Genomic DNA, 16,961 nt, shown 5'->3' on the forward strand with positions numbered 1-16,961 from the left:
CTATCTGTACTAAAAACGTCACAAAATATGCGAGCGTTGTGGACAGTTTGGGGTTCAGTTTGAAGTGCGTCCCAAGCCATGTGGCTACGTTCAAGAAGGATGTGTCACGTATGGCACGTGAAACCCTGGACCGGGGCATCCCTGTGAACCTCGATACACCACATTGGCCAAGGACACAAAACAGGAGACCGAGAGTGCAAACAGAAATACCGCACTCCCTACTTGTGCAGCGGAGGAGATCGGATCGCGAACTACCTCGGCGCCACCAGTCCCAAGAACGTGCCATGATACTGAGAAGCATCTTTCGAAGTGGTAGCAGAGACCGATCGCAATCGTACCCCGGCTTCCTCCCGTGCAACCGTCAGCTCATCAATCCCGTTCGCGTGAACGCCTTCACCAGATCACTGGATCGTCTCAGAAGCGGGCACCACCTGGACAAGGAATCCAAAAGACTGAGCCCCCCTAGCCCATCCTGGAATATCTACTTCACAAAACCCCCGTCCTCCGACCACCGGCAAGAGCCAAGATCGTGCAGGCATGAATGAGCCACGGGCGTCATGGAACTTCTCGAGAAGAGGGCGTCACACGTCGAAGCCAAACTCTCCAGTTCCCGAAAGCGGCGGGGACCTCGTACCTGAGCACGAGCTCCACAATGGCGATCTTATCCAAGAAAAGCTGGGCAGAGACTCTCTCCTGCTCCGATATCAGGCAACACACACTAGACAAACAGCAAACCGAAACTGTTGAAATGAAACATATGATCAATATACTAACGAAAGAAAACGTGGATCTACGGCAACAGATTGCCTCTTTCACCCAAAACAACCAAACGTCGACGACTGAATTATTGGACACAAGTACAAAGCAAACAGATAAACGTGATGCGCAAGGGGATATACCCACAAACACATCCCCAGCGAGAGATACACAGGAACTACACAACTATACCGATACCTCTCAAACGAAACGCTGACGGCGGAGCCGCACCCGCACACTCATTGGCGAAAGAGCCCAGATACTTCAAATTAAACTATACTAATGAACCAATCAGTGGGTTCCAAGCTGGAGGAACTAGAAAGAAAGCTTGACTGCCCAAATAAGACTGAATTCGACGAACTAAAGACCATGACAAAAGAACTTACAGACCAAACCAAACCAAACTATAACTAAATAACCAAACAATGTGAGAAGTGAGAACCTCGTCTGAGTGAACTGGACACCAACAAAGAACTTTCGACTTCATCCGCAGGGGGAGGTCCTCTCAAACACAGGCCCTACACTCTTCCGAAAGCGGAATCAACACGCAACATTTATAAAGAAAATGCGACGACGGTAATCCCTCCTACCAACTCGCAAGGGCCAACAAAACCAGGACACCCTCAAAGCGACTCCGCATCTGGCAATAGAATTGTTGCAGATACTCTAATAAACGGCATTTATTACATCAGCACACACTCAATCTTACTGAGACCCAACGACAGGAAGTCCTTATGTTTCAGGAAACCCACGGAATTGCTTAACTTTCTTGTTACAGCGCCAACACCCCGCAAGCAATTGAGATCTCGCAACTGAGCCTTCTGGTCCGCCGGAACATCCCAACGGAAGTACATGGTACTGACAGTACTGGCCCGGAGCACCACCTATTTGAACTTATTTTTACGATGGGCAAGGGGCGATACAGTGTATGTATTCTCAACCTACCTAGCAGCCCTCGGAAGAACCTCTCCTTCTCCAGTCTCCTCAAAGTTGCCGCAACCAAGGTGGATAAACAGCCCGTAAGTGGTTGTGGGGGTATTTAACGCTCCACACACCACCTGGAGGTACCATAAAGACTCGCAGAATGGCCAGAGGCTTTTGATGGCGGTGCCGCGAGAACAGTTCCCCCTACTCACCGACCGTACACAACCCTCTAGTCAAGGAACTGGTAATAGCAGAGACACAACACCCGACCTCACTTTTCTCAAGAATATCCAACAGCGTACGCATCGCTGGGTCAATTTGCAAATAAATATATAGTGACCACAACATAGTTCAAACGGAACTCGATGTGATGCCGGGAACTTCCAAACCTGACGGGGAACATCGCATAACGAATTGGTACGGCTTCCCGGAGGCTCGCGAGGCATCAGCACCCTCATTGAGTGACTTATTATACGGGTGCGTGAACTATACCAGGATGTTCGGCAGCACACCACACTGGTCCCAGAGGAGGCTAATCTACCGGAGGCGGATTCTCGCCTGCTAGCCTCTTGGAAGCACCCCGGAGTCTTCGCATCAGATGGAAGTCGTATCCTCACAATCACTCGCTTCGATGTAAGATAGCGCAAGTGCCACGAACTCTTGAGGAGCACGAGGGGCGACCCTCAAACCAGCAGTGGTATTCTTTCTGGCAAGAGCTATGCAATAAGCTCACTACTCGCAAGTCGTGGAACATCTTTCGACACCTACTCAACGAAAACACCACGAAGACGGCGCAGCGCAATCAAATTGCGAAGCTTATGCACAACAGCAAGGCACATCCGCTAGATCTCCTTCAAGCTTTGGCTGAACGATACCTTAATACGTGGCAACATTACATCTACCTGCATATCAAAGAGCCCTCAACTCCCTGCTCGATGAGCTCTTTACAGTGGCCGAGACTCAGCGGCCCTTCATGGCCCTTAGAACCAGCACGACGCCCGGCCCCGAGGGCATAACTAACAAGCCCTTGCGCAATCTTGAGGAAACCTGTATATAGCAACAAATTCAGCTTTTCACCTATCACTGGTCACAGGGCACGCTCCCACAAGAATGAAAAACGGCTCAGACCACTCTCATTCCAAAACCTAGAAAACCTATTGGCCAAGCGAATCTCTGTCCCATCTTGATTACTTCCTGTCTTGGCGAACTCCTTCAACATATGCGACTTCATGAACTCACCACCTGTGTGGACGATAACCATGTCATACCAGAGTCTATGTATAGATTTACGAAGGGCTGGTCAACTCAGTATGTCCTATCCAACTCCATCATGGCATAGTCAAAGGCACCGGCGTGTCACCGCGAGACGCGAGAGCTATACTCAGCCTCTGCCTGAAAGGGTGTTTGACAATGCTCACCACGCCGTCATTTAACAGGGACTCACTGACATCAATGTCGGCCTCCACACCTTGAATTGAACTATGTTCAAGCGTTTCTCACTGGTCGCGCAGCGTGCATAACCATGGGAGATCTTAGGTCTGACGTTATGCCACTGGTTACTAGGGGAACACCGCAAGGGTCTGCGCTATCCCCTTTCTTATTTATCCTAGCCCTGCGAGACATACCTCGGGCGAACAGTGTCTCCCACAGCTTTGGCACAGCCCCTACGCTGATGATATCGCTCTAAGGAGGGTGGGGGCTCGGATGGCAGTATTCACGAAGCGCTTCAGGAGGGCATGTACGCAATCGAAACTCTGGTAACAGCTAATGAACTTACCTTCTTGCTACATACATCGGCTTTGCTTGCCACACATACTGGACAATGTGAGCCTTCGGAATAGCCACTCATCCTAGTATATACAACCCGAGGGCATCCCATTCTAAGAGGAACTACACACCATATACTTGGCATGACCATCCAGGGCAACGGGCGTAACACAACTACGATCAAGACCTCCTCACACTTCTTCCATAAGGTAGGGCGGATGCTTGACCAGTTGGCCAATCGGCGCCAGAAAAGTCAACACTTCTCCTACAGGCAGACACATTTATAGCAGCTAAATTTGCATACGCATTACCATTACTTGAACTCAGTGCTGGAGACACAGGAAGTCGATGACCTCCTCTGCAAAGCTTGTAAACAGGCCCTTGGACTCCCACAACTTTCACGACAATATTCTCAGCTCTTGTAGCTCACAGCACGGTTGCTGAAATTACAGAAGCAGTGCGTACGGCGCACATTGAACATGTATAGAAATCTCCAAAAGGTCGCACGCTTCTCACGCGTTTGGGGATAACAATATCGCTTCGAACCCCTAACGTTCGCACGTTACCGGCAACTGCTAGTGCAGCCATACACGCTACCCTGCCACCCCACAACATGAGCCCCGATCTACATCCAGAGAGAAGGCAAGCGCTCGTTCGGCAGCTAACTAAAACACTGCGCAACCAGTCCAACGTGTGGTACACTGACGCTACGCCTTCTGCCCAACGACCCAGGTGTGGCGCGGTCGCCTGCAAGTGCCCAGAGATCAGCTTCACAGCCTGCACCGTTCCAACACCGAACGTAGCGGCTGCTGAGGAATGCGCAATTGCTCTTGCCATAGTACAGATAACGGCCTCCGGAACCCCAGGAACAATCGTCAGAGACAGTCAGGACGGCTATTGAACTATATCGAACGGCCTGGCCGCCCTCACACGCTAGCAGTTTTACGGACAATCCCCGTTATGCACCTGCTTCTGCCAATCAACCTCGTATGGGCCTCTGCACAAGCTTGGATGTAGGGCAATGAGGCGGAGCACGATTGTTCTTGTGATTGCCCAAACCAGGACCCAATCGATCGACAAGTTTCTCCCAGCTGGCACTGGCACGCGTTGCTCACATACAGCAATATTCTTCATTACTGCCGCGAAACTCGCCAACAATATTCTAACCCCTCCCGCCAGTTTACCCGACAACAGACTACCACACTCAGACTCATACAATCTAATACTTACTCGCACCCCAAACTGTTTAGCCGCCTATACCCAGAGAAATATACCGACCAATGTCCAAGATGCCAGATTGATAAAGGCGGACTCGCGTACGTAATCTGGGCTTTCCCGAAGGCACCACCGACATTCATTATTAGTAATCACGACTGGGAGGATGCTGTGTACAGCAGCAACCCGAAGATCCAACTGCGGCTGGTCCGTCTAACTCTGGACACGCCGGCATCGGTGACCCGCCGTCACGAGAACGCCGAGGGATCGGGACGTGCGGGGATAGGGTGACTTGGCTGTTCTTACACGGGTCGCTGAGGCGACGGCGCTTGGCAACATACGCACCGTCTGAGGTGCACCGCTGAGACTCCAACGCGGTGACTGCTGGACTTCCCGCAAGGGGCTAAACAGAATAAAAGCTCTGTTAAGTTCTCTCTCCCTCTGTCTCAGACAGGACCCCATACTGTATATTTCTTAGTATGCTATTAGATGCCACCACCTAGCAAGGCAGAAATACACTTTACAATGCAGGAGGCCGCTAGTGGTTCCCCCACCCCGCCTACACGTTTTCAGCATCAAGTCTCGATAGGGCGCCAGCACAGTTATTGAGTGACCCTTTTATGTGTTATAACTCTAAGTCGTACTTTTGCAGTGCCATGGCACAGCGATTGAAGGCAGCGCTAGATGACGTTGACCGCAGCAAATCAGTTAACGGGTTTTCGACATTCACCACCTTCACTTTAGAGCCGGAGAACCAGGTGTCAAGACGCCCTAGTGCCCATACTGCCGCAAACGCACCTCGTTCTTTCGCTCACCTTTTTGCCTACTGGGGTGTGGGGTGTCAGCTTTCTTGCTAAGAAATGGAATTGGCCTTTTCTTCCCATCTGTTCCCAGCTTTAAGCAGGCACCCACACCCCTTTTCGGACGCGTCGTTAATAAAAACAAAGGACTTGTCGAGGTGGGGCGCGCAAAGTGTTGGCAGGTCACTAAGGATGGCCCTCACTCTGTCGAACGCCTGACCGACCTCCGCGCTCCACAGGAGGATGTTAGGTACTCGCCGGTTCGTGTGGTTCGTTAGAGGGCGAACAACCTCTGTACAGGCCCGAACGTAGTCTCTGTAGTTATTGAAATGTCCTAGAGCACTGCGGAGCTCCGTTTTGGTCACTGGTACCTTCAATCCGGCCAACAACCCAGCGATCCTGCTGCAGCACGTACGCCCGGACCTCATCGCTCATGAGCTATTGGGTGTGATCCACTACTAGCAGCGCGTGTGGCTCCTCCTACGTTTCAATTTTACAGCTGCGGAGATATTAGTTTAACATGATCTCAAGCCTCGTCGCAAAATAACCCCATGTTTCCATGCCTTTCCGGAAGGCATTAAACCTTCTCATGTGCTCCTATGCGGTAAGCTTCAGTTCTGCCGGCAGGAAGTCGCGCACCTCCTCGAACGATAGCACCCCGCCAGCTGGTTTTTTCGGCATCAACACGGGGAACTTTTCATTTAAAAAAGGCACAATGATCAGCCCACGCGCGTCGTCAGGATTGGCATGGTTATTCAACATACTTTCCGCGCTCCTGAACGAGGCGGGAACTTGTTCGTCCCATTCTGGCATTTGAGCAATAATTGCTCCTAGTTCTTCGGCATACCACCACAAATTAAACCTAAATCATGCTGGCGCTCGTCACTGCCCCGCTGTTTCAGCTGTTTGGGCTCTAGTTGCAGCTCCAATGCTTTGATATTTAGCTGCTGTACATCCTCCGCTGCGGGTGTACATGTATGGATTGCCACTGAGGCATTGTGTGCTGTTTGTTGAAGCAATATGGCATTAGCCTCACCTGTAACTACAACATTCCTGGGGTTCTCAGAGTATGATGCCCCACTAGGGTTTCCATTACCCTATTCACTCCTGCCTTCTCTGCTCCTGCTTGGGTGGTTGCTGCCATGGCGCCCCTGGAGGAAGCAGAAGAGGGGCCTACCTGAGTTCAGAATACGGGTCTACCTGACTGCGTTGCGGCAGTCTCCGTCGTGGTCGCCTCGGCGTGGATGCCTCGCGCTCGGCGACCCGCTGCCGTCGTGTCCGCCGCACCAGCTCCGAAGCATCTCACTTCCCGTCGGAGAGCAGGCGCCCGCGAGAGCTCCGCTGAGGTCTTGCCCCGTCGAATACAGGCTGCTGCAGCCTTGAGCCGGAGCTCACGAGTCCTCCTGCTGAGGTGTCTCCACGCGGGATTGCGGCTCTCGCCACCCTGAGCCAGAGCTCACGAGGCGTTCCGCTGAGGTGTCGCCGCGTTAAATGTTGGAGTCTGCCACGTCGTTCGTCCGAGCCGAACCTTACGTAAAAAAGTCTGCCAGGAATTCCCCACCACCTTCAGCATGCTCTCGTGGTTATCCTGTCGACTGCGCCAAGTGTATTTTGCTTCTATTCTTCTTGGTGTGTGGTGAAAACAAATAGGCGATGTTCTTTTGATGCTCCAGCCAAGAGGACAAACTCGGCTCGGCTTGATGACCGACATCGCATGCTCGAAGATGGTGAGGGATAAGGAATGCTTTTCTTGTGGCATATTAGGTTTATTTACTGTATTTACAATACTCGAAGTATTTACATCAGGGCAGGTTGACGGTTACTTTGTCACTCTGCCTGCAGCATCCTGTTCGGTCAAGATCTATACTGAACTAGATCCCCCCCCGACGCCATACAAGGCCCGACACTGCGGTTTTGAAGCCAAACACCACGCCTCTAAAGGGGGCGTTCACGAAAGAGCGAAAACCCTTTTGAACGATACTGATATCAACCACGGACTGGCCACAACAACCAACCAATCCTAAACCCGTGGTCACAAGACCCAACACTCTCTCTCATGGAACTCAAAGTATGTTTCCTACGCACGTTATTGCAACCAAGAATCAAAGACAAGACATCTGCTACCCGAAGCCACTGACCGCGCGGAGTGGTAAAACAGTTATGTACATCGGGTGACACTAGCACAAAACGCTTAAGCCGAACGCCCACAGTAGTCTTCGCGCGGCTCACATCCTGCAGTGTCCTCGCCTTCTCGCCTTGCCTTTGTCCCCCCGTGCGCTGGCACAACGGGGGAGTCGTGAGCTAATCCGTTCCCCAGACTAAGAGACGTCGCTGCCCGCCGTATGACTGGCGGGCTGGGCTCCCCCAATCCCAGTCGACCATTCCCCAGGCAAATAAGCGATTAAAGAACAGCACCTGCTCCGGCTTCGTAAAGCCCTCTAAGGTCACGCCGCTCGCCTTTTTGACGCTAAGAGGCGGCATCTTTTCGCTTCCCATCAGCTGTAAACTTTGACGAACGACCAAATCCCCTCCCAATGTCGCAAGCCATAATACCGGCAGGCGCGTTGAACGAGAGGGAACAACGCGCCGAAACTTTTCACTGCAGCGCATGGGTGCCATCCGCATTCGGCTCAGACGGCGTGGTCGAACTGATCGCATAGCACCACAACAAAAGTACTCGGTATAAGCACCCCAATCGTTTGCCAAACAAAATGAACGAACAAAAAGCATTCTCTCTGTGGCCTCCAGCTTCGCGTCATTGTGGTTATATGAACAGAACGGAGCATGAAAGCTACAAGCGGAGGCAACACTGATAGTTGACGTACCGGCGGCTTGGTTTCAATAATTAAATGAGGAGCCCGAACTTAACAGAATGGAAGGGCGGCATATATCTGGCAGGCACGCGAGACGACTACCGTCTTTTTTCGACATTTGCAATGAATGGAGCAGATACACGGCCAATTTTGTAAAAGTGGGGCTCTTTAAGATCATGCATGTTCGTTGGCGTTAGCCAAAAACACAAAGAAAGAAACTTCTTCGAGCGAGCTGCCCGTCACAAAAGCCACAGCGAGCATCGCATAAATTCGCGCAGCTACGTATGCGGACCCAAGCCTCACATAGCTATGATGTTACTGCGGTGACCCTGCGACTTCGTGTCGCCTCATCAGCAACACACACCACATCGTTACTCTGCGACGAGCACATCGTTTAGACTTCCACAAAGCGTGGGTCGGCTGAAGAATTATGTAACTTCCGAGAAAGAAGAAGCGCAGCGCGAACGCCGTCGTGTCGCTGCTCCAAAACATATGCGACGGCTACGACCCGACCCCGAGTATTGCGCAAAAGCTGCCGAAGCGAAGATCAAAGCAGCGAAGAGCAGGAGATCCCAAGTACCGCGCTCGTGATGTGGAGTACAAGCAGCTTGCACTATTAGTACAAGGCTGGAGAAACAGCAAAGCTTGGGGTGGACCTAGCGGCTTCCGGTTTTGCTTCGTTTTGCTGGATTTTCCTAGTCTTTGCTATGTTTTGTTAGGGTTTGCGATGTTCTTCCAGGATAGGCGAAGTGTTGAGTGGTGAGGCCAAGTTTAGTTGAATTTTATAAGCCCGTTTTCGTCGGTCCATCACCCGAACAGCGGATCCCAGGGGAGAACTAGGTCGGCCCCCCAGCTACACCGTTTCTCCAGCCTTGAATCACGGGTGCAATCTGCTCTATTTTTGTCTTTACAGGGAAGCCTTACTAATCTCTTTGAGCAGTTTCGCCGTCGCGAGAACTTTGAACTTCATCTTAACATAGCTGCTCCGCACCTTTGGCGACGCATCACGCGACTCGTGGTGCCAAGCTGTGCCGGCAGCCCTGTTCGGTTACCATGCCTATAACTGCTGCCGCTACCGACTTTACGCATCCTCTCTCCGCATCTGGGCCGCTGCCTCACCACGTGACTCTCCTCTTGTATGGAAGACCGGCCATGAAGGAGAGCGAAGATGGGCCGTCTCTTCTGAGCGTGGGGTGGGAGCAGAAGGCTTTGAACCGTCATCACCAATCGGCGTCTGACGACCGTACCGGCGTCTATCGCCGGGCGAGTAGCTTCATTGCCGAGGGTCAGGACTGCCAGGGGCGCAAAGCTAACGTCGGAGACTAACGAAGAGCTGACGTTCAGCTCACAAAATGCTACAGGCAAGACAACAACGCTACACAAAAGCAGGCTTTGGGCGAAAAGTATAATAATTACAGCTAAATAAAAGGTTAACTAAGGTAAAGCAAGGCATAACCGCCAGCACCGAAGCTTTGGCGTTGCATATTCGGGGTTAGCTGAGCTAAGCCGCAGGTATTTTTCTAACAAACTGGGATGTATGCCCTGTCTAGGAGAAAAAGTTTCATCCAAAAGCCACATTTGGATTAAACTACGGGTAAGTGCTGGTTTATCTCTGACCTTTTGCCTCCCATTGCTCAGGCCTAATCTCATTCAATCCAAACCAAACTAAGCATATCCTCGTGACGAAGCGAGTTTGACCGCTCAGATAACTTCATAGGCATGGAAACGCTTCAATGCATTGGTATCACAAAGAATTACCAGTAGTGGATTTCTTTTCAACAACTTCAGCCACTACGTCCCGGAACCGTACCAACAGCCCCCCCCAAAGGTCAGCCAGACCAGTGGGAAATAGGTCGTAGCAGCAAATCTTCAGTTTTCTGGGATAAAGTTATGATCCTTCCAAGGTCTACCAACAAACTGCTCGGAAGTATTTTATGTCGCTGCCTAAAGAGTTTGTATACTATAACACTTACCCAAAACAAAATTCTCTGATAGAGCACGCAAGGGGAAGGACGAGCAATCCCAGCTGATACCCGCTTTCATGAAATTCTTCCCACAAGAGGAAAAGCGCCCCCGAGCCTTGCACCGCCAAGTGCTGCGTGAGTAGGCGAAAAACACCTCGCCTTGTTACTTATGCCGACGTAGGTGTATAGGTACGGTGAGGATTGTGCTGCGGCTGCGCGGAGCTGGACTCGAAGCAGTGACTTGTGGAGAAGCTGTGGTGACAATGATGATGGGAATGACATATGTCTCCTTTTTGCATATTTCGAAATATAGTGAAGCCACGCAGAACTATCAGCTCTCCCTCCTTTATTAGGGAAATATTTTTTTTTGTCTGCAGAGAGCAGGGAAAGGGTGGAATTCGTCTTTTTTCTTTAGAACGTTTTCGCCCACTGGCTTCATGTGAAGCACGATTTTGATCATATTCCGTTTTCTTTTTATTACAGAAATTTTTTGAATGCCCGCAGAACCTGATAAACTATCTTTGCTGTTTACACTGTTCAAAGTGCAGAAGCTGCTGATATAAGGTAGTGTTCCTCCTAAAATTTGATACTTCATCGGCCAAGAACTCGGAGCACGCGCATTCGAAGCTTTTGTAAGTCAGAGAGAGAGAGAGAGAGAGAGAGAGAGAGTAAACTTGTTTATTGGGAAAACCAATGGCGAGGAGTCCTCAGTCCAAGACCCCTTGAGCATTCCAAGCCCGAACAGCCCTCAACACCAGCAGGCGCTGGTCGTAGAGGTCGGAGCTGGCCAGAGCTCTCTCCAAAAGCTCGTGGGCAATGGAGGGATTTTGCGAATGTTGTGAGGCGTGCGCGCAACCCCCTACCATACGAAAGAGCGTCCCGGAGGCTTCGCAGAAGCGGAATAGCGGGGAATCTAAGGTGGGGTGCAATACAAGACATTTAGTGGAATGGGGAAAGTATTCGTCTGGAGTGCACGGAGCTGCCGTTCCTCCTCTTTCGTTACGTGTTTATGCGGTGATGGGTTGTTGATATGTCCTAACTTATAGTGCTGTGCTATTTTGTGATACGCGATCAGCGGGGTCGGCCTCGCCTGCTGGCTTCACGGCGCCGGGCGGGATAACTCTCGGGCCAACCGGTGGGCCGTTTCGTTGCCCGGGACGGCAGAGTGGCCGGGCGCCCAGATGATCATGAAGGATCTGTCTGGAGGACACTGGCAGATGATTTGGTTGGTTGTCCGGTGAATTTGACCGCACGAGAAGTTACGGCACGCTTGCTGCGAATCTGTGATGATTACGCTGGTGTAGTTTGCGTTATTGCGAGAGCGATGGCCGCTTCTTCCGCTTGTAAAGGGTCGTGGCCGGGTAGGGTTAGGATGCTGACGTGCTTATTGTGCTGTACAAACACAGCTGTCATTGCTCTTATGCCGGGACTGGAAGACGCGTCCCTGTATACTGTATTTGGTTCCCTCCCGCAGTATGTGTGGGTGGCCTTGACTCTTGTTCCCTGCGCCCAGTGTGATGCACGGGGTGCATGTTCCTAGGGAGCGGTGAGACGTATAGCTGTTTCCTGATATTGTGGACGAGAATTCTCATTTGCGATGTCTGATGCTGCCGAGGGGATGTGAGCTCCAGACGAGAAAGAAGAGTCCTCCCTGTGGTTGTGACTGCCAGCCTGAATCTGTGGCTCGAAAGATGGGCTTCTATGACCTCGTCGGCGGTATTGTGCAGACCGAGCTTCAATAGCTTGTCGGTGGCCGTGCTGACGAGAATTCCGAGGGCCTGTTTGTAGGCCGTTCGAATGATTAAATCCAGCCGTTCCCTTTCTCACTTGGAAAGAAGAGCATAGGGTATGACGTATGGAATTCTTGAAATTATGAATGCTTGGAGGAGGCGGAGGGTTTCCTCCTCACGCATTCCTCGTGTTTTGTTGGTTACATGCCCGATCATATGTGTGACTTGGTCCGAGTATGTTTCAGTCTGTTTATCAGGATGGAGTTTGTTCTATCGGCCTGAAATGTCATACCAAGGATCTTGATAAGCGAGGAGGGAACGACGGTGTGGCCGTCCATGTGGATGGGGAGAGTGGGTGGTCTCTGCAGGAGTTTCTTGTACAAACAAGGAGGAGTTCCGATTTCTGTGGAGCACATTCGAGGCCGCATGAATTCGCGTAAAGATTTACTGTGTTGGCTGCAGTTTGTAGGCGCTTCTTCATCTGGCTTAGGGATCCTGTCTTCGACCAGATGGTAATGTCATCTGCATACAAGCCGTGATGTATGCACACTGAAACAGTTTTTATAAATATGGCGACTATTAGCTTGCAACAAGGTTTGCACTGAAGGATGCCCAGCCAACGCTTAATCAGTATGAAATACAGCTATATGACGTGTTTTCATTTCATGTATGTGTTTTATAGTCAGAAAAGGTGCCTGCATATTTCTTACCAAGGAACATCCTGTTGTAGTGTTTGAAGCTTGGAACAGGAACTTTAGACCCATTCATTGATGATTACTAGGGGATGTATTTGAAGCATTCGTAAAATTTGTGTCATGAAGAAGACTGTATATTCTTCGGAAAGATCAAGGCTGCTGTATAACTGCTTCATTTGGCGTCACTTATTAGTCCAAAGGAGCGGCCAGGCACTAATTGCGTTTCTAGGACGAACGGCAAAAGCCGAAACGTAGTCGTGTGGTAAAAATGCGAAAAAACCTGATAACGAAGCCAATGAATTTTTTTTAAGTTGTATGGAGGCCAAAGTGACGGCGGATTTTTATATCAGGGTATTCTCGTAGTATCGCTTATTATTGTTTTGAAGAGGTGCTCAAACGTCGCTGTATTGCTAAAAAAATGGGGCGTCCACACGATGGTTTTCGAAAACCCAGACCTCGTACCCCACATTTAGGCATTCCAGTTAACTTACACAGAAAGCGATAGTCGCCAACCGGTATTTAAGGTAATACAAAGGTTTGGGGGGAAATTAGAGAAAGGGAGAGAAAGATAGCTTCATTTGTTTTAACAAGATCAGCCCCACTTACAGCAGGGCTTGCTTCTTTAAATCGAGGTACACTCACAAGAAAGAAAAAAGAAAGGGGAGCGAGAAGGTGAAGAGACCCGCCGCGGTGGCTGAGTGTCTAAGGCGTTGCGCTGCTGAGCACGAGGTCGCGGGTTCGATTCCCGGCCGCGGCGGCCGCTTTTTGATGGACGCGAAAAGCGAAAACCCCGTGTGTACGACATTTCAGCGCTCGTTAAAGATTCCCAGGTGGTCAAAATTTATCCGGAGCCATCCACTACGGCGCGCCACATCGCCTGCGTTGTGTCGGCATGTTAAACCCTACAATCAATCAATCGAGAAGTTGAAGAGAAAAAATGTTATATATGTAGAATTAAAAGGTATAGGAAAGAAAACAAAGAAATGAAAAAAACACGAGAAAACCAGTACAACATTCTAAAGATAGGATACTTCATCTGGTCACGGAGTGGTTGTAAAGGTGCCTGGTACCCGGATAGCGTTAAGGTGCTAATCATCCAGAAAACCCAGCTCAAACGCATAGCTAACTGGTATTCTCCACAGAATACTGGGCGCTGTTTTCTGTTCGGTGGTCAAACGCGGACTGCAGCACAAGACGTAATATAGCCTTCCGTGACGAATCACCCCAAAAGGACATTGGTGAGTCCACCAGTACTATCATAAGTAAAACATCTGAGGCTGGAAGTAACGTTCAGGCATAGTTAGTGAAGCACACGATCACATTGCTTTGATAGGCCCAGTGAAATCTTGAAGGGGCACCGTGCTTCCTGCCAAGCCGAGAGCAGCAGTTTTCACCCGTGGTCCAGTTTAGTTTGGTGAATGGATTTCCAGCAGTTGCGCGGAACCTGTGCTCGTCTTCCACAGCTACATTGGTGATAGGGTTTCCCTGAACATACGAAGGACCTGCAGCCAGCTTAGGCGGATTTTCCGGCCTTCCTGGAATGCACGCGTGTCCAGTATGTAAAGCCTACATACGAGTTGGCGACCGCCCTGGGATAGACAGATATAGCCAAGAAAATAAAGAAGAGGTGATTCCGCATAACTCTTCGCGCACTGGATGCTGCCCCAAAACAAGAGGAGGAAATACGGCGTAGATATCGTCATGATTATAGGGGTGACACATATGAAGACAAGGAAATATAGCGTGTAGGTACTATCGATTTGAGAGTATTACCCAAACACTGAAGCATTCCACAGTGGACACGTCTCACTAAAAAGCATAGGTCGGCCAAACAGGAAGAAATCACTCAAACTCAATCAGAATTTTTTTTTCATTCACGCTGTGCTCACTGAAACATAGACTCAAAAAGCTCGTCTGTTCCAAAATAATTGTACTCACTTATCACATACTCATTTGTATTCGTACTCACTTGTACTCAAACTCATTTGTACTCACGAGTACTCGTACTCAATCTGTACCCGTACTCATACTCACTTTGTACTAATGAGTACTCCTACTCATCTGTACCCACGAGTAATCGTACTCAGTCTGTACTCATGAGTACTCAATTTGTACTCACGAGTACTCAACATATCTGTACTGTTAGCTATAGGCTAGGTCGTGGCTCGTATAAAAGGCTAAACAGAAAAAATTAAAACGTTTCATCGAGTACAAAAACTGAGGTTACATATCGATCTGGACAGAGGACCACCAGAAGTAAACGTCTGACGTGGTACACTGTCCTAGGGGACATCAGTCTCTCAGACAAATAGATACGAACACCTATCCCAACATTCTCAGACTATCGAAGATGTTCGCCGAGAAATTCTGAAACGCATGTAATAAGTGCGGTGAAATATCCACTCTATTTCATGCATCCAGGGGTTGTCGTATTATATGGCACTCAGTAAACACCAGCACCGAGTTATATGCGCTATGGGAGGCAGCTCTGGCTATCCTGACCCTGGGGTTATGAAGTATCTGATGTTTAGGTTCAAGACTGGGGCAGAAGAAACAGGGGCCCTGGAAGGAGGGAACCTGCCCTAGTTCAACCAAGACTTTCATTTCAAATAAACGTTTTATATCTCTCTCTTTCTCTCTCTCTCTCTCACTGCGCAAAGGCATGTACAAGTGAGAGAGCGAAACTCAACGTAAGTATCGCGTAGCGTTTGTCGTCTCTTCGTGTTCTCAGGAATAAAACAACTAATTCTGAACCGCGTCGGGCTCTCGTGGGCATGAGGCTTCTCGGCGCGGCCGTGGCCTCCCCGGTTTTCTGCATGTCTTCAGGCGGTAGCTCGTGTCGTCCGTTTTGGTTTGTCTTCGCGCTAATGTTCTCCGAATTGTTCCTGAATCAAGGGTCGGCGTAGATTGACGTCCGTTCGTATGCAGATCACCGCCCGCTTATTCACAGTTGACCGATGATTTGTTCCGAATACTAGGAACTTTGTTAAGAGGGCGTTCGTCTCGATGAGGTTCGGCAAATTTCAAATCGGCCTGATTTTTTTTGCGTACCATGGAACTCCGTCAGACCGGAACTTGACAGCGCTTACGGCGTTGCGTTAGTCACGTCGCTTCAGTCGGCAATTGTGTTCGTGTAGCTCGTTGCATATTTGATGCATGTGGGAGCGTAGGCGACAATTTTTTCCGGTAGCGAGCTGCGGTGGGCAGTGATGACATTGTTCGGTGCATTGAGGACATTGCTTCGATCGAGGTGCGCGTTGCGTATGGTGTGGGAGCTGTTTGTCTCTTCGTTTAGCTTGTGGTAGCGTGGCGTTGTCAAATCGGCTAAAATCATTGTTGCTCCGTGCTCGATTTTGCCGGGGTTGACTCGGAAGAAAGCCACTGAGGTGGGGAAGAGGGCATACTTCGTATCGTCCGTTCGGTCCCACACTCCTTGGCGTCGTAAGCCCGACTTCAGCGGTAGGCCATTAGATGCATTCGTCTGGATCGGGCTCACTCGCTGTCATTTTTGCCGTGTCCGTGTCGTCGCTCAAGCTCTTGTCTTTTGCCCGTTGTGTTGAAAGTGCTGAGGTCGGTATCTCTTCCGCACAAGCAGGCGCGAAAACGTTCCGTTCGTTCCGAGTCCGCTTGCTCGCGGTTGCGTTCTGCTGAACGAAATGGTGTTTTTCGGGTGAGTCTCGACCAGAGTTGCGGCTGCCGGCAATCTTGTTCGTTCTGGCTAGGGCGGGCCGTATGCGCTGGCCGTGTCCTTGCTCGCTGATGGACCTACCTGTACGGGTGTGACGTCGTTCGTTTGCTGGAGTCTGGTTGGAGTAGGAGGTGCCAAAGAGCTCGTAGGTTCCGGTAGCGTTGAACAGCATGCGCTGGGTCTTTTGTTGCTTGAGGCAAGATGGATTTGTGCGGTTGTGACACTTACTGGCTAAGACCGGAAAGCACCAGCGGCAGCGGAGGGTGAGATTTTCTGCCGGAAGTTTTATTTTTTTTACCTAATTGCTTCACTGCGTTAAGCATGTATGCCACCGATTGGAATCCTACATAGGATTTAGTTACATGTAGTTGAAGTGGCGTACTTCCAATTTGTGTTGCCTCAGCTGTGGCTCTACATCGGAACACCCTAAAAAGGTACCGCTAGCATAACCTACTTCAAAGAGTTCCGCTGGGGAATGTATCGCTCAAGATTTCAGGTACTCGCGCCCTCGAGAGTGCCCTTCGCAATGTTCGTGATGCTCGCTGAGGGCGCAGACTCAGGATGTGTTCCGAGCCACAGTTGTAACCTATATAGTGTTTTACCTGCTTT

The sequence above is a fragment of the Haemaphysalis longicornis genome, unplaced genomic scaffold, assembly GCF_048455015.1.
Source record: "Haemaphysalis longicornis isolate Haplotype H1 unplaced genomic scaffold, Haemaphysalis longicornis Haplotype H1 scaffold_5, whole genome shotgun sequence".
NCBI lineage: Eukaryota > Metazoa > Arthropoda > Arachnida > Ixodida > Ixodidae > Haemaphysalis > Haemaphysalis longicornis.